This window comes from Henckelia pumila, chromosome 1 (genome assembly GCF_033568475.1).
Source record: "Henckelia pumila isolate YLH828 chromosome 1, ASM3356847v2, whole genome shotgun sequence".
NCBI lineage: Eukaryota > Viridiplantae > Streptophyta > Magnoliopsida > Lamiales > Gesneriaceae > Henckelia > Henckelia pumila.
The window spans coordinates 65,166,716-65,188,316 of NC_133120.1; the positions used below are offsets into that span (position 1 = coordinate 65,166,716).

General features: G+C 33.9%; 1 long non-coding RNA gene across 9 annotated transcripts; it reads left to right on the forward strand.

Annotated features, from left to right (window-relative positions):
- The first annotated feature begins 7,985 nt into the window (after positions 1–7,985).
- LOC140885610 (uncharacterized) lies at positions 7,986–11,373 on the forward strand. Of its 9 annotated transcripts, none has more exons than XR_012151059.1 (4): positions 7,986–8,091; positions 8,209–8,423; positions 8,536–9,004; positions 10,431–11,373. It is a non-coding gene; the product is annotated as an uncharacterized lncRNA (long non-coding RNA). The 9 variants fall into 9 exon arrangements; XR_012151071.1 differs by having other exon boundaries at positions 8,027–8,423; positions 10,431–10,594; positions 10,921–11,373; XR_012151053.1 differs by having other exon boundaries at positions 8,027–8,423; positions 8,536–8,644; positions 8,738–9,004.
- The last annotated feature ends 10,228 nt before the right edge of the window (positions 11,374–21,601 follow it).

Consider the following 21,601-nt stretch of genomic DNA (forward strand, 5'->3'; position numbering starts at 1 on the left):
TTTATGAACACCTTGTATAATTTCATTCTTTTGTTGGATTCAAACCTTTAGTTTGATGTATCGACTTGTTACAAACATGTTTAGATCTTGTTCTATGTATGTATACATGTTTTGGGACTTTGATATGTTGGAATTGAGGGAAAAGAAGGATCAAATTTGAGCTGAAAAAAAATCAGAGCATGTTTCTGCTCAGGGCAGCACCCGGTCTGCAGAAAATAGCAGACCGAGCGCAGCCTCATTTTCCCAAACCCGAAGGTTGGAGATTTTGGGGCGCCCGGTCGGTGATTTTTTTACGACCGAGCGCACCCCTATTTTAAAAAAAATTTGTTTGATCTTCTTCCTTCCTTGTTTAATTAATGATGTTTAATTACTAATTATCCTAAGAATGAGATTAGTAACCCGAGGCCCCACAACAGTTGGTATCAGAGCTTAAGTTTCTCGGACTGAGAATAGATGAGCGGGGTAGATCGAGTTTTCTATTCTGATTTATATATTCTTGAAGCATGTTTATTCTTTGCAATGATTTACAGCTTTGAGAATTGCATGCTACCTGTTATCTGATATGATTGGAAGCAGGTTGGATTGAGACTGAATCAGAACTCGATCTTTTGAGAATTAGCACTTTCATGTATGCTAATCAGAGGATGGCCTGAAACAGAATTGTGTTATGATATGATAATGAATTGTACCCTAATCTGTTTGATTATCAGATATGCCTCCCCGACCAGCATCGAATACTAGACGTACTGTGGCAATAAATCAGCCAAAACAGACGAATGCTGCACAGGTACCAGTGATAGCACCTGAAGTAGGATAGAGTAGTACGTCTATTGATACGATGAGTGGTGATGCAACTCCGATGGAAAAACGATTCCAGTCCTTCAAACCACCGACGTTACAAGGAACTGAGAACTCTGTTGATTGCAAGAATTGGCTGGAGGATATTGAGCAGTTATTTGAATCCCTCGACTATACAGATGATCGTCGTGTTAGATTGGTGATCCATCAATTACATGGCCTTGCAAAGAATTGGTGGGAAGTGACGAAGAGAGCGTTTGAAAACCAAGATACAGTTATCACCTAGGTTGTATTTAAAACTACTTTTTATCAACGGTTCTTTCCTGTTTCTTATCGAAAGGACAAGAGAGCGGAGTTTTCCAGTGCGCAACAGGGACAGATGAATATTGAAGAATATGTTGCAAAGTTCACTAGCCTACTGAAGTTTGCTCCGCATATTGCTGCAAGTGATGAAGCTCAAGCCGATCAATTTATAAATGACTTGAATCCAGATGTGTTCACTCTTGTAAATTCGAGAAGACCGAATAACTTTGCCGATGCTCTGAATCGTGCAAAGGGAGCTGAAGTAGGAATACTGAGGCAACGAGGAGCACAGTTTGTGCCACAGCCAATGAAACAATCACAAGAGCAGCCACAGATCCCACCACCACCTCGATTTGATACAGGAGGTAGTAACAGTGGCAAAAAGAATTTCTTCAAGGGAAAAAGCAAACAGTTTAATCGTCCAAGTAATAGCTCTTCTAGTTCGAGTGGATCCAGACAGTTTAGAGGTGGAAAAAAATCCGGTACTTCTGATGTTTACTATACTAAATATGGAGGACGTCACACCAATGAGCAGTGCAGAGGAGTGTTTGGCACCTGTCACATTTGCCAACAACCGGGTCATTTTGCAAGAGTATGCCCACAGCGAGGTTCTGGAATTGCTCAGGGTGCTGGATCATCTTGATCAGTGACACAGCCAGAAAGGCAAGCATCCTCAGTGCATTCATTCCAACCTCAGCCATCCTCACAAAGCCGTGCTGGAGGAAGTCAAGCTAGAAGCCAGCAGCAGAGGCAATAGGCTTGAGTGTTTGCATTGACTGAGGAGCAAGCACAAGCTGCACCAGATGATGTGATTGCAGGTAACTGTTTCATTTCTAGTTATCCTGCCTATGTCTTATTCGATACTGGTGCATCACATACATTTATATCTGAGAAATTTGTTGCATTACATGAATTTCCTATTGGACCCTTAGCTACTATAGTGTCTATTTCATCACCTTTGGGCAGAGGTATTATATCAGTGAAGTCTGTCAGAAATTGTAAATTGCAGTTTGAGGGTCATGAGATTGAGATAGACTGTATTGATCTTGGTTTGTCTGATTTTGATTGCATTATCGGTATTGATATGCTAACCAAGTACAGAGCCACAGTTGATTGCTTTCAGAAAATTGTGAGGTTCAGACCGGAGATGGCTGATGAGTGGAAGTTTTATGGTAAGGTTTCACGAGCCAAAATTCCTTTGATATATGTTCTTTCTATGACTGATTTATTGTAGAAAGGGGCAGAAAGATTCCTTATTTACGCAGTTGATGTATTGAAAACTAGCCCGAAATTGGCTGATTTGCCAGTGGTTAGTGAATTTGCTGATGTCTTTCCTGACGAGATTCCAGGATTGCCTCCTTTTCGTGAGGTCGACTTTAGTATAGAATTGATGCCAGGTACGCAACCGATATCGAAAGAACCTTACCGTATGGCACCGATTGAATTGAAAGAACTGAAAGAACAACTTGAAGATTTGTTAGACAAAGTATATATCAGACCGAGTGTTTCTCTTTGGGGCGCTCCGGTATTGTTTGTCAGAAAGAAGAACGGATCAATGAGATTATGCATCGACTACCGGCAATTGAACAAGGCAACGGTAAAGAATCGCTATCCTTTACCTCATATAGATGATTTATTTGATCAATTGCAGGGTTCGTCAGTATACTCGAAGATTGACTTATGATCTGGATATTATCAACTGAGGGTAAGAGATGAAGACATACCTAATACTGCAATTAGAACGAGGTATGAGCATTATGAATTCATTGTTATGCCTTTTGGTTTAACGAATGCCCCAGCGGTCTTTATGGGATTGTTGAATAGACTATTTCAAAAGTATCTAGATGATTTTGTGATTATCTTTATTGATGATATTTTGATATACTCTAAGAACCTCTGTGATCATGCTGACCACTTGAGAACAATTTTGAAGACGTTGAGAGAGGAGAAACTGTATGCTAAGCTATCCAAATGTGAGTTTTGGTTGAAACATGTGGTATTTCTTGGTCATATAATTTCAGGAGATGGTATTTCAGTTGATCCAAGCAAAGTGGAAGCAGTGATCAGTTGGCAGAGACCGACATCTGTGCCAGAAATTCAAAGTTTTATGGGCTCAGCCGCCTATTACCGTCAATTTATCAAAGACTTTTCATCTATTGAAAAGCCTATTACGCAACTTACACAGAAGAATGAACCATTTGTTTGGTCTGAGGCGTGTGGAGCTAGTTTTCTTGAGTTGAAGAAAAGATTGACTACAACACCGGTTTTGACAATCCCTTCAGGTACTGGTGATTTTGTTGTATATTGCAATGATTCTAACCAAGGTTTGGGATGTGTTTTGATGCAGAGAGGACATGTTGTTGCGTATGCCTCACGACAACTGAAACCGCATGAAGTTAGATATCCAATTCATGATCTTGAATTGGCAGTTATCGTCTTTGCATTGAAAATCTGGCGACATTACCTGTATGGTGAAAATTTTGAAATATTTTTTGATCACAAGAGTTTGAAGTATCTGTTTTCACAATCTGAGCTGAACATGAGACAAAGAAGATGACTCGATTTATTGAAAAATTTTGATTGTGAAATCAAATATTATCCAGGGAAGTCGAATGCAGCAGCATATGCCCTAAGTAGAAAGGTATGTGTTTTATCCTTGTCTACTATAGGTATATCTCATTTGATTAAAGATTGCTGTATTTCTGTATTAATATTTGAGACAGATAGAAGGCCGATGAGAGTTTGTGCTATCAGTGCTGAGCCAGAACTGTTGATTCGAATCAAAGAAGCACAGAAATCTAATTTGACTGTACAAAAATCAATTGAAATGATCAGAGCAGGACATCAGTCTGAGTATAAGGTTAGTGATGATGATATCATGTATGTGAATAACCGAATTGTTGTTCCCGATCTTTCAAATTTAAGACAGAATATTTTGAAAGAAGCCCAATATAGTCGATTCAGTATTCACCCTGGAGGCAGAAAAATGTACAACGATTTGAAGAATCAGTACTAGTGGAAACAAATGAAGCTTGATGTGACTGAATTTGTATCCAAATGCCTCAATTGCCAACAGGTGAAGGCTGAGAGAAAGAAACCAGGTGGCTTTTTGCAGAGTTTATCTATTCCTGAATGGAAATGGGATCACATTTCCATGGACTTTGTGACGAAATTGCCACGATCATCCCGAGGATGCGATGCTATTTGGGTGATCATTGACAGGTTGACGAAATCTGCATGTTTTATTCCATACCAAATGACTTATCGTCATGATCAAATGGTAGATTTATATGTTCGAGAAGTGGTACGATTACATGGTGTGCCAAAGTATATTGTATCTGATCGTGATCCTAGATTTACGTCGCACTTTTGGCATACCCTACAGCAAGTTCTAGGTACGCATTTACATTTGAGTACCGCTTATCATCCTCAAACCGACGGACAATCTGAACGAACTATTCAGACTCTTGAGGTTATGCTTAGAGCTGTAGTAATTGATTTTGGTATTACATGGCAAGATTCAATACCACTTGTGGAATTTTCTTATAATAACAGTTATCAGACGAGTATTGAGATGGCTCCATTTGAAGCATTGTATGGAAAGAAATGTCGATCTCCATTGTACTGGGATGATGTGTCAGAGGTACCTGAGTTGGGACCGGATATGATCAGACAGATGACTGAGAAAGTGAAGTTGATACAATAGAGAATGAGAACAGCGCAACACAGACATACCAGATATGCGAATGTTCGACGTCGACCATTATCTTTTGAACAGGGAGATAGAGTGTTCTTGAAGATTTCACCATTCAGGGGCACATTCAGATTTGGCAAGCGAGGGAAGTTATTCTCCACGATTTATTGGGCCGCATGAGATTTTGGAGAAGATAGGCGATCTAGCTTATCGACTTGCATTGTCTCCATCTTTGTCTGGTATTCATGATGTATTTGATGTTTCGATGCTTAGGAAGTATCAACCTGATGAATCTCATATCTTACAACCTGATGAAGCTGAATTGGATGAAACTCTTAGCTATTTTGAACAACCGATTCAGATACTTGATAGGAAAGAAAAACAACTCCGAACGAAAAAACCATTCCATTGGTGAAGATTCAATGGAGTCGGCACAGAGTTTAAGAGGCGACGTGGGAAGTAGAAGATGACATGAGGCAGAGATTTCCCTATCTATTCCACTGATGTGAGTTCTTATTAAGTTTTCTGTTATGCTTTATTCTTATGAGAATTCAGACTGCATATTTATACTGTTTATGAATTTGAGGACGAATTCATGTCTTAGTGAGGGAGAAAGTAAGGCCAAGGATTATTTAATTTAATCCGAGTATATTTAATTTGAGAATATTTAGAGTTTCGATATAAATTTTAATATTCTTAAATTATTTAGGATTGAAATTGAATTAAAAAGAGGGCCGAGGACCAAATTGCAAATACTGAAGAATTGAGGGGCTAAAATGCAATTTGGCTTGAAATTATCAGATTATTCTTTGACTTATCAGCATGTATACGTGTGATATGCAAATAATTTCAAAAAAATTGAACAGAGAAGCCGAGACCTTCTTTTTCTTTTGGTACTTCGATTTTCAAATCGCCGTAACTTTTGATCCGATTGTCCGATTTCGATTCCGAAAATTGTTCTGGAATCCTTGCGCAAGGGATTCGATTTGGTGTAAGTTTTCTTACCTTTCCTGAATGTTTTAAAGGTTGGAAGTTGGGAGAAATCAGAGACTCTTGTGTATTGTTGTTCTTAATAATATATGTCTTGTATATTCAAAACCGGACCGATGAGTTGATATCGTATGCCTTTCTTATGATTGTACAACATGTATGTGAATTATTCCATCTGATATGCTGTAGATATATGTGGATATATGTTGTTTAAGGTTGTTGAATCGAAGTTGGTATAGTTTCAGTTATCGATTTTCCGTCGTTACGCCGTCGGTTATGATTTGAGGCTGTTTTGGATATGGTGTGATTGAGCTGAAGTATTACTTGAGTTGTTGCTGATAAATTGAGCTTATTATCATGTTGTTTTCAGCTTTGAAAAGAGTGTGATCGACTCAAGAATTTGAATTCGAACAGAAGAAGAAGAAGTCGAGGTTGAAGTTTGTTGATTGAAGATATATTGATGATTTTGAATCGATTTTGAAATGATAGAGTTGAATGAAGTTTGATATGAATATTTTGATGTTATATTTTAGATTTGAAGTGTTCAAACCCGACAACATAAGAAGGTATAAGACGACATCACAAGTCAGGGATTTGAAACTCGAGAATGAAGCTTCTAGAGTTGTCCCGTCAAAATCAAATACTTATTTAATGTTTTGATTTTGTATGATGTTGTTGATCCATTTCAGGTAGTGGATCTTTGAGTTTGAGTCAATATGATGATGATATGATATGCTATTAAATTGATTCTATGCCGAGGTCTGAGGTGACCTTATTTTCGAGTCAAGAATGACTACGATAGATGGATATCCATAACAAGACCGGTTACGAATCTTGATGGCAACAACGATATATGAATCAATTCTTAATCGATATATGCATTATTTACTCTATTGTTGAGTCGATTATGAGTAAAGTTGATATGATTTATTTAACGCTTTATATGTCGATTATACTGGGAATGATTTCTCATCGGAGTTTATCCGGCTGTTGCTTTATTTTGTATGTGTGCATGGCAACAGAGGGGGCAGGAGTTGACCAAAGTCGACGGGGGTAGCTCATGAAAGAAGATTAGATGTGGACTCGGGTTGTTTGTAGTTGAAACGATGTTTATAACTCCTAGAAAGCATGTTAGAAAACACTTTAGTTGATGTTCTTGAGAAGTTGATGAACACCTTGCATAATTTCATGTTTTTGTTGGATTCAAACCTTTAGTTTGATGTATCGACTTGTTAAAAACATGTTTAGATCTTGTTCTATGTATGTATACATGTTTTGGGACTTCGATATGTTGGAATTGAGGAAAAGAAGGATCAAATTTGAGCTGCAAAAAAATCAGAGCATGTTTCTGCTCAGGGCAGCGTCCGGTCTGCAGAAAATAGCAGACCGAGCGCAGCCTCATTTTCCCCAACCCGAAGGTTGGAGATTTTGGGGCGTCCGGTCGGTGATTTTTAACCGACCGAGCGCACCCCTGTTTTAAAAAAAAATTGTTTGATCTTCTTCCTTCCTTGTTTAATTAATGATGTTTAATTACTAATTGCCCTAAGAATGAGATTAGCAACCCGAGGCCCCACAGGCGAGATATCAACTGAATGAGCGATCGATTTACCTCCGACTTCTATCTCATTTATGCGATCAATTTAGAAGTTGTTGAGTGATCAGTTTAGCGATTTGGGCTTTGAGTATCTCTTGTTTAGTTTATTTTTCAAACACCAAAATTAAATTTTCCAACATAAGGTACACCAGAACTTGGTATCTATTATTTACTATAAGAGATGGAAAATCATATTTGATGGCTTTTTGTGATAGTGATTATGTTGTAGAGACGATAAAAAAAGCACTTCAAGATATGTTTTTCTCTTAGATTTAGCAGTTGTTTCATGGTCTTCGAAAAGTAATCAATTGTTTCTTTATCAACTACTGAAGCTCAATTTGTTGCAGCAACTGCATGCACATGTCAAGTTATTTGGTTGAAAAAAAATTCTTGAAGAGCTTAAATTCAAGAATCATGAGCCTATTGCCACTACAAGAAAAATGAGTATTCGCAGCGCGATATCAACAGCGTCCAATAAAAGCACCCGGTCAATGATATTATTTACGGCATGCCCTTTAGTGTTCTGTCAAAAGTTAGTAATAACAGTGCGCTTCGTGCTGTTAATAGTCTTAAAATAGAATTCAATATTTACCGCACACGGTTTGCTGTTAATACGCTTGATATATTTCGGTCAAGCAGGGTTCAAAATCCCTAAAGATCATTTTACCTCTGCGGATTACCTCTATTTTCTTTCTTCCACCGTCGACTTGAGGTAATCTTCTTCTTCTCATTTTCTCTCGATTTATGACCGAAACCCTATGTTTTCTCCCTAAATTTTTGTGTTGTTTGATAAATCACTGCAAGTAATCTGCCGTCGAACTACCAATAGAATAATTTACAGGTACTCAGAACAAGAAATTGAGATGCGAGAACAAGAAATTGAGAAGCCCACATCTCTCGCACGACGAAGAGAACAATAAATTGAGAAGCAACATGTACTCTTCTTCTTCAAGAATGCACTGAAGTTCTCTGGTTCGCTAAATCTCGGGGCTCTATTTTCATTCTCTTTGTTGATAAAATACTTTCTGTCGAGGATTCATGTAGGTAAGTTTTTGAATCCAAAAGTTTTTGCATATTCATTTGCTTTAGGATTTGTATATGTTATTTCTTTTCATTTTGTTTTTTTTTCGTTTGTCTTTGTTTTGTTTATTGACAGTCTTGGAGAATATGCTGCTGAAATCTTGTTTGCTTGACCTAAGAACAAAAGTGCTCTATACAAATTGGATTGTTCGTCACCAGTGATTGATTGGTGGACTTTGTTCTAGGTGAATTTCTGATACTTTTGGTTTGCTGGGTTTGTGTTCAATATGTTTTTTCTTCTGCATAGATGCATTCAAATTATTCCTCTTATTTTCAAGGTTAATGATCTATATGATCTTTTGGGCAAGTTTGGAATTTTATATTCTTATGGTTAGTTGCATTAGGGGGGCTGACGTGAATCCTTGGCTGGTCATGTTTGCAAAAGTTTACCCTTTTTTGGAGGAGATAAGATTAAAGAGAATGACTGTTAGTGAATAGAGATTGGAGTTATTGGCTAAGTCATTCCCGGGCTTCAAGGCTTTATCTTTGTCAAGTTGTGATGGATTCAGTGATGATGGGATCAAAGCCATTGCCACTTATTGCATGTAAGGCTAGCTTTTAGAAATTTTTCTTCTTGAATCTTTGACGCTGGTTTAAAATTTCTTTGGTTTCCTACAAATGTAAGTGTGTTTTTTTTTCATTTGATATGTGGCTTTAGATGCTAACAAGTCAGATTCATTCAAGATTTTATCTTCTTGGCAATAAAACAAGGGTCTTTATTATGCTTTTAGTTGTTTGTAGAACATCAGTGCCTTTAGTCAGATTCCTTTTTAATGTACAAATCTAGGGTCAAAATTGTTAGACGTCAGCTGTATTTTATGCACGGTACATTGCTCGTACATAAATAGATTGCAAGAAAGTAAATACTTCCAAGAAATTGGCTGAAAAGTCAAATTTATGATGTTAAGTCTGAGATGCATGAATTTGACAAATAATATTAAACTTAGTTATTAATAGGTGGAAAATTTCCTCTTCTCTCATAATTAATATATTTCATACAATTTTCATCTTTTCTTAATAAGATCCATTGAAAATGCTATATACATTCATCCGATTTCCAAGCTTCTTTAGTTTCATTAGTAACAGAAACATTAATTATATTCAATTCGAGTTATGTTGAATATCTATAATTTCCGTTCCTGCCTGAAATATTGTTAAACATGTGTGTGTAAGATATATATGCTGTCAAGGGAACCACACGTAAAAGATGAAGATTATGCAATGTTTGTAAATCATTAAAAGAATCGTGCATGTAATTATGTTTTTCTCTGCATAAAATTGATTTACTTTTAAGCACATGGCATATATGATTCTATATATATATATATATATATATATAATTATAATTTAAGTGATGTGTCTCGTTGATCTCCTATATTGAATGTCATATGATACTTAACGTGAATGTTAGATCGCAATTATCTTGTCAAAAAATCAGAATCATTATCTAGAACAGAAATGGTGGCCATTATCTCATTAATCTTTCTAACTAGTTTTGGTGGTTATTTCTGAATGTGTGGTGAATTTTACTTCGTACATTTTTGGTGACATGAATTTATTAACTATATATATACATTTGAGTTACTACTACTTTATTTTGATACTTACACGATGATTTTCGATTTCCATTACAAGAATATTACGTGATGATTTCGTTTAATTTTTGTTTTGTCATCAATCACAAAACTTGTCTTGTAATTGGTCCAAATTTGATATTAGTATCGACTCTGACACATACATTTGAAAGTGGCCTAAACGCTGTATGTTTCCAAATATTCATAGATTTTAATTGGTTCAAATTTGATATTAGTGGGGTGAATTAGATTTTACAAAGTTAATTTGATGAACCAGATTATTAAAATGATGTATCTATTAATCATGTATCCGACCAAAACTGATATATATATATATATATGACTTGTTGCTCTTGTTTTATCTATGTTTTCTTTTAAATTTCTGTTCTTGGAGCAGGAAGCGCTTGGATTCTACTCTCCAAGACTTAGAAGAAAAGCAAACATCAAGAAAGAAGCGGTTTGTAACCGTCTATGTGTATCAAAGGTCGACGACACTCATAACAGAATGGCATTTCTGGATGGTGGCACTATGCTGACACTTCCCTCTTTTTTATCTAGAAGGTACTTACTTAAATGTTGAGGTTTAATGACATCACAGCTAACATTTTCTCACGCAACTTGGATTTTCTTCTGTTTTGTTTCAAGCATCCAAGAGAATTTGTGTTTCAAATTTGTTGTGCATTTTTTGGTGAAATTACACTCCTAATCACTTGTCTCTGAAAGACGTCACTTGTCTCAGAAAAATGTCAAGTAGTCATGACGCATCTTCATGGAATCTCTACATTTTTTTTTTAAAGTTTACTTATGCAAATCTGTTAAATTTATTCTTCTTTTTTTAAGTTTAAATAAATATGAAAACTATGTTCCAAAGGTGAGCAGCAGTACAGGCAATACCATCACCAGGTGCAGATTTAATTTCTTGGTTGAAATAAGCATGTGAAATTGGATCTGCAAAGGCTTACTTAGCCATAACTCTTCAAACAATCTCGAAGCAATTCTTGTGTCTAAAGGACTCAATCTTGGGCCAAATCAAATCTGAAAGCAAAAGTTTAGGTGAAGAAGACAGCTTCGGGACATGATAAAAGTTTCAAGACTCAAGTAGGTGGATAATCAGATTCGACAGCAACGGACTTCCAAGTATATCGAGATTGATGAATAACTTTTTTCTAGTGTTAACTGAGTTAGAATTTGATTATTTTATTTTGTATTGTCTTTTAGGTAGCATGATGAAGAAACTCGTGTATTAACACTTTGAGTAGATTAAACTTGAAATTGTGCTTAGTTTGTTGTAAAGACTTGGTTCTTTCGTTTTCATGAATGAAATTAAAAGGTTTTGTTTAGTTATTTGTTTTCATTTATTCGTTTAGTTTATTGAAGTTTTTGTTACATTCGCATCATATGAGAGGCCATCTATGATCAAATAGTGTATTGTTGACATATTTTTTCGCAGCATTCAAACATGTGCTGTTAATAAACTTTTCACAGCGTGCATTGCGAGCTGTTAATACCTCTTTCTGCAGCATGCATCGCGCAATGCGGAATGTACTTTCCGCAGCGTGCAGATGCAGCTGCAGATGATACTTTCCGCAGCGTTCATTGCGCGCCGGGAAGTTAGTATTCGCAGCGCGCAATGCACGCTGTCAATAACTGATACTATCAACAGCTTTAAATTGTGCAGCACGTATTGTGCGCCGCGGAAAATAAATTTGCACGCTGCGGAAAACAGTTTTTGTTGTAGTGCATGCAATTTATTGTGATAATTGTTCAACCATATAATTGAAAGAATCCAGTCCTACATGGAAGAAGCAAGCACATTGATGTGAACTATCATTTTTTAAGAGACCTCACAAAGAATGGAACAATTGATCTCATATATTGCAAAAGTGAAGACCAAGTAAGTAGCTGACATGTACCTCAAACTGCTTGCATTTCAGAAACTAAGAGACATACTTGGTATAAAAACACCACAAAACGAGTTTGAAGGAGGTTGCACTTATTAAATTGATGTTGAGCTTATCATTTTAACCGAGGGATTGTTGAAATTGTCAAAGATTTGTCCAAGTCTTTAGTTTTCTGCCTAGTCAAATAGAGTTTGTTTGTCATGGTTTATTAGTAACAATGTGTTACAGTAGATATTTATCTTTGTGTATTTGTTATTTAATGGCCTTAGTGGTCAAGGCTTGTTGCTATTTTTATGGTTTTTTCTCTTCATGTACTTGTCTATAAAATACTCATTGATCAATAAAGAAAGACATCTAACAAAAAAATTAGTGTTATAAAAGGTGGCGCTTAGGCAGTGGGTGGTTGTCCACCGCCTCGTTTTTTTTCCAGGCAACGCGCCGCTTAGGCGGGCAGAAATCTGTCTAGAAAGATGCCGCCTAGGCGGTTCTTATTTAAAAAAAAATAAAATAATAAAATAAGGACGCGAGAAAAGAGAAAGGCAGAACTGAAACATAAAGAACGAAGAAGCGAAAGAGAAAAGAAAGCCCAAGCATCCCCTTTCACGTCGCTGGCTGCCGCCACTCTCGCTACCCCTTTCACATCGCCGCCGTCAGCCGCCAGTCCCAACTTCAAATTTTTCGGGTGAGTTGTCGGTTGTGAAGCATAATTTAAATCTCATGTTATGAAGACTTGATATCAATAATAATAATAATAATAATAATAATAATAATTTTTTTTAAAGGAACAAAAAAACTTACAAAGGAAACCAGTAGTTATTATTATTAAAATTTTATAAAAATTGCGTACAAAAACTGAAAAACATAATACGTAAAAATTATATTTTATAGTAAAACTCATGAATATCCCAAGGTATTTATCCACCTACCGCCTAGCGCTTTTTACGACATTACAAAAAAACAGAACTCTTCAGTGTCTTTGTTAATTTGTTTATATTTCATTGTTTTATTTCACACTTTCTTCATTTTTTTTTTTATGGATTGTGGAACACTCGGTTTGCCACGTGAGAGTTCCCTGACTACGAACTCTTCGTTTCTTGACTTCTTACATCTATCCACTCAATAGGTGGATTTTGTTTGAAGTTATATTTATAAAACGTTTTTTTAAAAGTGTTTTTTAAAAAAATGTATAAAATTTTTTAAAAGTTTTTTAAGAATAAATATGTGTTAGAACTACTATTCTATAAAAATATTTTAACATTTTAAAGTAATGTTATTCATTTTTTCTTTCCATAGTTTCATTCTAAAAACATATAAAAACACCTCTAAAGTGTTCTTTAAAAACTATATTTGGAGAACACTTTTTAAAAAATATTTTTCAAAAATTTTATCCAAACACATACTTTAAGTTTTTTTTTTCATTTATACAACACTAAAAATATTTTTAAAGTACATGTACAAACGAAACCTTATATTTTTCAAGATATTATTATTAATTCCCGATTTCTCATCATACTACTTCTCCATTCGCTTCCTACTACATTTTTATTTATTGTAATTGAAATGAAAACTTGGGACTTTTCATACATATTAAACATCATTTAATAACAATAAAATTGAAAAATAAACTTTTCTCGTTCTTTGAAATGTATATTTGGATGCTTTTATAAATTTTAGTCAAGTCGTTAAAAAGCATTTTGAACATAAAAAAGAAAACCATCTTCTATTTCATGACCCTTTGACTAATCATAAGGAGGACTTTAATTTGTCGTTTTAACATATTGGTTAATGAGATCCTAACCCATGGATATTACCTAAATCATGCATCCGATGGTTAATATTTTTACACATGAGCATAATTAATGAGATATTATTGATGTGGCAAATCATGACATTGAATTTATGATTCGGGTAAAACTCTTAAGGTAGGTTGAACTCTACCATATTGGACTTGCCCCATCTCTTTCTTTTTGACACTTGATATAAGCCACATTGTTCAAAAAGTATACAAAATAAATCTTACTAATTTGGTTTGACCTTCTCATTGTGGAACATAAACTAGAACCGTTGCTCAAAAATCGTTCAAAAACAGAACAGGAACCTTAAGACTCACGGTTCGGTTTTGGTAGCTGATTAATTTTAATTTTTTAAAATTTTGTACTATGCGTAAATACCATAAATTATATGGTTAAAATGTTTTATCTATGTATATAAATATATATTTTAAATTTAACCCATTATTTTTCTTTCTTTTGAATAAAAATTAAATAATAATATCATTTTAAAGTATATATAATTGTTGAACGTAACAAGTTTTAATCTCCGACATATTGTATCGTTATTTTAATTATTTCCTTTAAAAGCATTTTAATTAGTTCAAAATTGGTTTGAACCGAAAGCAAAACCATATCCAAGTGGTTTGGATCAGGTTTCACCTTTTATTGGAACTGGAACAATCTGTTTCAGCGTTGAAATCGTCGATGTTGACATTTTCAAAGTATGAGTCGAATTAAAATGTATGCTCAATTAAAAAAAAAAACAAATAATAATTTACCGGCATTGTTACCGAATATATACCTACCAAAATATTATATATGTGTGTACAGATTGTTTCATGAAAAAAAATTATATTGTATGTATGCTTATATATGTGTGAACATATTATTCATGAAAATAATCAGGAGCAAAAATTTTTTTAAAAAAATATACTTTAAATAATTTTTCAAGGTATCATGAGATTTGGAAAGGAGAAAAGGTAACACATGGACTCACTTGACTTTATGTCAGGTTCGAATCAGGGTCTTGCAACCATTGTCATGAGTAAATTAATTTTGTAAATGACTATTTTAAAGGATGTGATTCATCATAGATATCTTTTAATTTTTATCCATAATTATAGGACCATATATAGTTTAGGCTATTGTCATGTAATTGCTATAAATCATTAATCAAAATCATTGTATTTATATGAGTGTAATGGTTTAAGTAAAAGTGCGGCTTTCAATAATCATTTTACCTTTGACAAATTTGATATTTGTATTTCGGATTTATCAGTTCCAAGGATAAAAATCATCGGAAAAGAAAAGGCATAGAGAAACACGATGATCATAAAATAGAAAATGGTGTTCTAGAAGAAACACCTGATGATGAAAATTTTCTGTCAGAACCACAAACTGACGAGAATCGTGAAATCTCTATCAATTATATTAATACTGAAAAAATATGGAACCTAAAGATATAAAAGATATTGATGAGATACTTTCTTATAATGTGGCATGTGACAACATAAATGAAAATGAGGATCATGAACCAAAATCTTTTGATGAATGTAAAACGTACTCGTCATGATTGAGCCAAATGGAAAGATGTCATCCAGGTTGAATTGGATTCGCTAAATAAATGCAATGTTTTTGGACCTATAGTCCTCACACCTGAAGGTGTAAAACCTGTTGGATACAAATGGGTTTTTATTCGAAAGCGAAATGAGAAAAATGAAATAGTAAGATATAAAGCTAGACTTGTTGCACAAGGTTTTTCTCAAAGGCCTGGAATTGATTATGAAGAAACTTATTCTCCTGTTATGGATGGAATTACGTTTCGATATTTGATTAGTTTGGCAGTGTCTGAAAATTTGGAAATGTGTCTTATGGATGTTGTTACAGCTTACTTATATGGATCACTTGATAGTGATATATACATGAAAATCCCTGAAAGATTTAAGATGCCTGAAGCACAAAGTTTAAAACCCATAGAATTTTAATCTGTAAAATTGCAAAGATCATTATGTGGGTTGAAGCAATCCGATCGAATGTGGTATAATCGGCTAAGTGAGCACTTTATGAAAAAAAGATATGTAAATGATCCAATATGTCATTGTGTTTTCATCAAGAAAACAAAATCCGGATGTATAATTATTGATGTATATGTTGATGATTTAAACATCATTGGAACGAATAAAGAAATTCAAGAAGTTATGATGTACTTGAAGGAAGAATTCAAAATGAAGGATCATGGAAAAACCAAATACTGTCTGGGTTTGCAAATCGAACAAAAAGAATGTGAAATTTTTGTTCATCAGACAAATTATACAGAAAAGATCCTTAAACGTTTTAATATGGATAAATCAAATCCATTAAGTATTCCAATGGTTGTAAGATCATTAAACATAGAAAAGAATCCATTCCGTTCATGTGAAGATGATGAAATTATTCTTGATTCAGAAGTACCATATCTAAGTGTCATTGGTGCCCTTATGTATCTTGCAAATTGCACTAGACCTGATATATCTTTTGCTGTAAATTTATTGGCAAGATTTAGTTCATATTCAACAAAGAGGCACTGGAACAGAATTAAACATATATTTCGTTATCTATGAGAACGACAGATTTGAGACTTTTGTACTCAAAAGACACCAATCAAAGTATCATTGGTTATGCTGAATCAAAGTATCATTGGTTATGCTGATGCTGGATATTTATCTGATTCACATAAGGCACGTTCCCAAACCGGATATGTATTTACTCGTGGAGGCATCGCAATTTCTTGGCGTTCACAGAAACAAACACTCGTAACAACTTCATCAAATCACGCTAAGATTATTGCGCTACATGAAGCAAGTCGTGAATGTGTTTGACTAAAATCAATGACACAACATATCCAAATTTCTTGTGGATTATCAGCAGACAAGAAGTCTGTGACGCTGTATGAACATAATGCTGCATGTATTGCTCAAATGAAAGAATGATACATCAAAAGTGACAGAACCAAACATATTCCCCCCAAAGTTCTTTGCCTACACTCAAGAACTTGAGAAGAACAAAGATATTGATATTTATTACATTCAATCAAGTGAGAACTCATCAGATCTCTTCACAAAGGCACTTCCTACGACAATATTCAGAAATCATATATATAACATTAGGATGTGCAATCAAAGAAATATGTGAAGAATCACTTGTATTAACCTGAGGGGGAGTTTACGTGGCTACACTCTTTTTTTCTTGCTATGGTTTTTATCCCAGTGTGTTTTTCATAGTAAGGTTTTTAACGAGGAAATATAAAACACATAATGAAGACAATCATCATATCACGATCATCATCACAAGGGGGAGTGTTGAAAAATATATTATTATTATTATTATGTTGAATATTGAATATTGAATATTGAATATTGAGTTGTAAAATGTTGAAAATTAGTGTGTGATGATGTAGATGACGATGTTTTAATTTTTGGACTAATCTCCAAATGAGATCTATAAATAGGTCTCTCCATTTGTGTAGAACAACACAATTAATTTGAGAGAAAAATATTATAAAGTGTAGAGTTTGATATATTTTGAGTTTTGAAATTTTTACTTTTTACCATAAATTTATACTTTTTCACAACAGATATTTGTATTTCGGATTTATCGAGTTGAGAGTGTAACCCATCCAAAACCGAAATCAAATTAAGTTGGATTAAGTTAGAAAACCAGAAAGAATGATAAAAAGATAATTGTATTATGATTCCAATCTGCTAGCTTACAAAATACAATCACCGGATTTAAAATAGAATAATAGGACCAATGAAATAGTGACATATGCAATAAAATTTGGTATGTTGTTGTAACAAACAAATTACAAATCTATCCACTGAATCCTCAAAGCATTCGGATCCAATAAATAATATACTTGAATCCTGTTCGACCAACTTGACCCATGAATATTTTCTCTAGATTGAAATCGGATTGGACAGGATTGAAATTAACTAGAATGAATTCAATTTTTTTGTTAAATCATTATATATCTATAGAAATTAGATATGAGTGTCTTGTCAATTCTTAATTATTTTATTACTATATTTACATACATATATATAATATCTAATTTAGCTATATAAACCAATGTTTTAAAAATCGCTAGGAGGTAGGCGGGCGGCGACCCACCGCCTAGCGCTTAGCCGCCTAGGCGGTTTTTTTTAACTTAAAAAATTAAAATCTTGGAATATTTATGAGTTATACTATGAAAAATAATTTTTATATCTTATGTTTTTTCAGTTTTTTGTATAAAATTCTTTCCAAATTTTAATAATATAGTAAAATATATATACTAATATAGTCAATACTCAATAGTTGGGGAGACCGCAAGAAGGTTGAAGATTGAAGACAAGTTCACGACGGTTTTTCTCTATTTTCTTCCACTTTTTTTGTTTGGTTTTGTTTCTTCTCTCTCTTAATTGTGGGTTTGTGGTCCTTTATCTTCTTTTTAAATTTGCTTTATTATTTAAAAAAATTAAATGTTTTTTTTATTATTATTAATGGATAAACCGCCTAGGCGGCTGAGGCGCCGCCTAGACGGCCAGTTAATCGGGCGACGCCTCCAGCCACTAATCGAGACGGCGGGGGGCCGCCCATCGCCTAGGCGGGAATTTTTAGAACATTGATATAAACTGGTTCTGAATTAGTTCCAATATCGAAATCAAATGGACCAGATTAAAATGATCACTTCGGATTCATATTTTAGCAACCAAATCCGATTCACTATTGGAGTTGGATTCGATTCAACTCAAAATCCGCTTATAACCATGCGGTCCATGCCAAGTAAAAACACATTTACAAAAATATCTCGAATTTCAAACTTGTCTTTCATATTAAGACATTACTTATTTTTTAAAACAAAAAATGATCATGCAAGACATGTTATTAATTAAAAATGTTAAAATATATACGGGATGAGGATTAAGTCAAGATTTGTGATTTGTTAGAAATATAATACACCTAAATCACAAGATCAAAATTTCGATAATTTCGTTTGACAGTTTACTCGATGCGTGCTGTCAGAATTATATAAAATCAATTATATGATATTTAATTTGTATTTAATGAATCTTTTTCTCATATATAATACTTCAATTAATAAATTCAAATTCATTGAAAATTCTTAACTTTAAAATATCTATTCAAAACTTTCGCTCTGTAAATATAGTAAAAGTTTAAGAAAGGATCTTAGGTTGATGGAATATTATGATGACAGTCTCATGGCATTAATTAAGATGGTAATATAATATATATAAATAATATAATATAATATATATATATATATATATATATATATATATATATATATATATATATTTAACCTTTTAATGAATCAAAAAGCCATATATTCTTTGTTAACCACCACAAGTAAAGTAAGATTCAACCTGTAAAAGAAGAAAAACGATTTTTTGACTTGTTCCAAGAAATTTTGCTTGTAGTCGTGTTTTCACATCAAACACTTTACATGTTTTCTGGCGATATACAAGAATAGATTTTGCTTGTAGTCGTGTATTCTTATTTCATTTTGCATTAAAGAATATATTTAAGATTATATATTTTTGAACTTCAATTCTTTACTCACTAAATATTGTTGTAACTAATGAAATTGTGCAACAAATGTGAAGTAAGAGAAACACAAGGGATCATGCAGAATCATAGACACCCCAAAAAACTATATTACAATTACTATCGCACCACATTATAGCCAGGGTGCTGCCAATTTTTCGGGTCACAAAACTGTAACAATTTCCTGCGAAAACTAGTATTTGTGGTAACATATAAATTTGTGTGTGAGGTTCGAGTTCTAGACTCATTTGAAATATCGAAGATAAAATAATCTTGAAACTTGAAAACACGTATATGGCTTAGGTAGTGTTTGAGAGAGTTTCTTGGAAACATTTAACTCTCAGTTTTTTCTTAACAAAATTTCACAAAATTTCAAAATTTTGTTAAGAAAAAGCTTAGAAATGCTTCCTAAAAACTCTCTCATACACTACCTTAATCTTGTAGCTATTGAACACGACATTTCATGTATTGCATGGTGTTTTGTGCTGTTTCTTTCTTCTAATTTGTGAGATATAGTATAAGTTTGAATATCAAGTGTATAATGTATCATATGAATGACAAGAGGTGGGGATAACAATAACCAACTAACCAAGTACGGAATATTATTTTAAGATACATAAATCAAGGAAACACATCTTAAGAATCATGATATATTCACCGATCTAAGATACATAAATCAAGGAAACACACCTTAAGAATCATGATATATTCACCAATCTAACTTGCGCGGGCAAAAGTTTAGGATAATGATGCATGTTTAATTTGTCAAGTTGAGGGGAATGAAGCCTGGTCCGAGATCATTCGATTGAATATATATGCATATATGTGATATGTATATCTATTAGTTTATTCGTAGAATGGCCTCAAACCAGACAACATTCCCCTTAACATTTCATCACATAAAGTGATAATGAGAAGCAAATCTCAATCGAATTGAAAGAAAAAGGGAGTGGGGTGGATAGTTTGTGATCTATTGGTTTGATATGGCCGAGAACTTATTTTCAGGGAATTATATATACACACACATGAGGGGTAGGGGTACTATAATATCTTTTGACTAGTAGTTACACTTTTCTAACTTATCATGCTTTTTTCACACTCAAAACCTCATTCAGTTAAGAGTTTGGAAAAATAACCACATATGTGAGACACGATTTCATATTCATACAAATTGTTAGGGCCGAAATCTACGAGTTTTACATGATGGGAAATTGTCTTAAACTGAAAAAAATATCAAAACGAACTTTGCATGTGAATTTATTTAAAGAACGTAATACCAAAATATTCGGTCCATCCATAATATGAGTCAGAATTATTAATTCTAAAATATTGTGGATTGCCAAAGTTGACATATTTTTAGTTGGAGGTTTCAGGAAACTGGAACAAAACTACACCATAAATCAAAATGTTAAATCCCTAAATTTGGTACATAATAAACAATAATTCATTATTGTAAATTTTGCTGCCTTATTTTGTAAAACAGGCTATCGACTGTTTGCTTTGAAGATCACTCGTTCGGTCGTGAGAAGTCACTCTCATAGTTACATGTAAAAGCCTGCACTTGTTCGGTCTTAAGATGTAAATCACTCGAATGACCACCATGACAAGATCTACTCGCCTAGTCTAGACAGCTCTTGACCGTTCACCATTAAAAGCATATATTTCACAACGAGTTTAAGGAATGTCTTCTGATCCAGAGTACAAATTGATCTGAGATGTTTTCTGCTTTTCAATAAAGTATATTGTCAAGACATGCACAACCAACAAGAAATCAAGAAAATCAGAATGTTTTCTCGAATCGTTCACCGATGAGCTTATGATCAGAGACTATCTGCGGCCATTGCCATCTTGATTTGGAAAGAGCCAAATATCGTATATATTAAAACATACTACATTTCAAGAAAGGACAACGTCAACTGTACCTTTGCATTAATGATCTTTAGAAGAACGTTGAGTCTCTCCATGCAAATTATACTATAAATAGAGAATGCTTGAAGAGGGAGAAACCATCGAAGCCTTATCTTTGTAACTTGAATCTCTCGCATCTAGCTACTGTGCTAGCAATCTCACTTTGTTGGAACATGCTTAGTTTTGGTGTTGATAAATGTAGTGATCCATACCCAAATAAGTAATTAACTTGTTAATCATGATTAAATTGGATAAAACTTGATTAAGAGATTTTCAAATGAGTCTATTGAGTTCAAAAATGGATTCAGAACGATCACAGTGGTCCGGAGGATCCCAAGTTAAGGGATGGATTGGAAGTTCCGAAGTACAGTTTGGATGGTCCGAACTGCAGAGAGATCGGA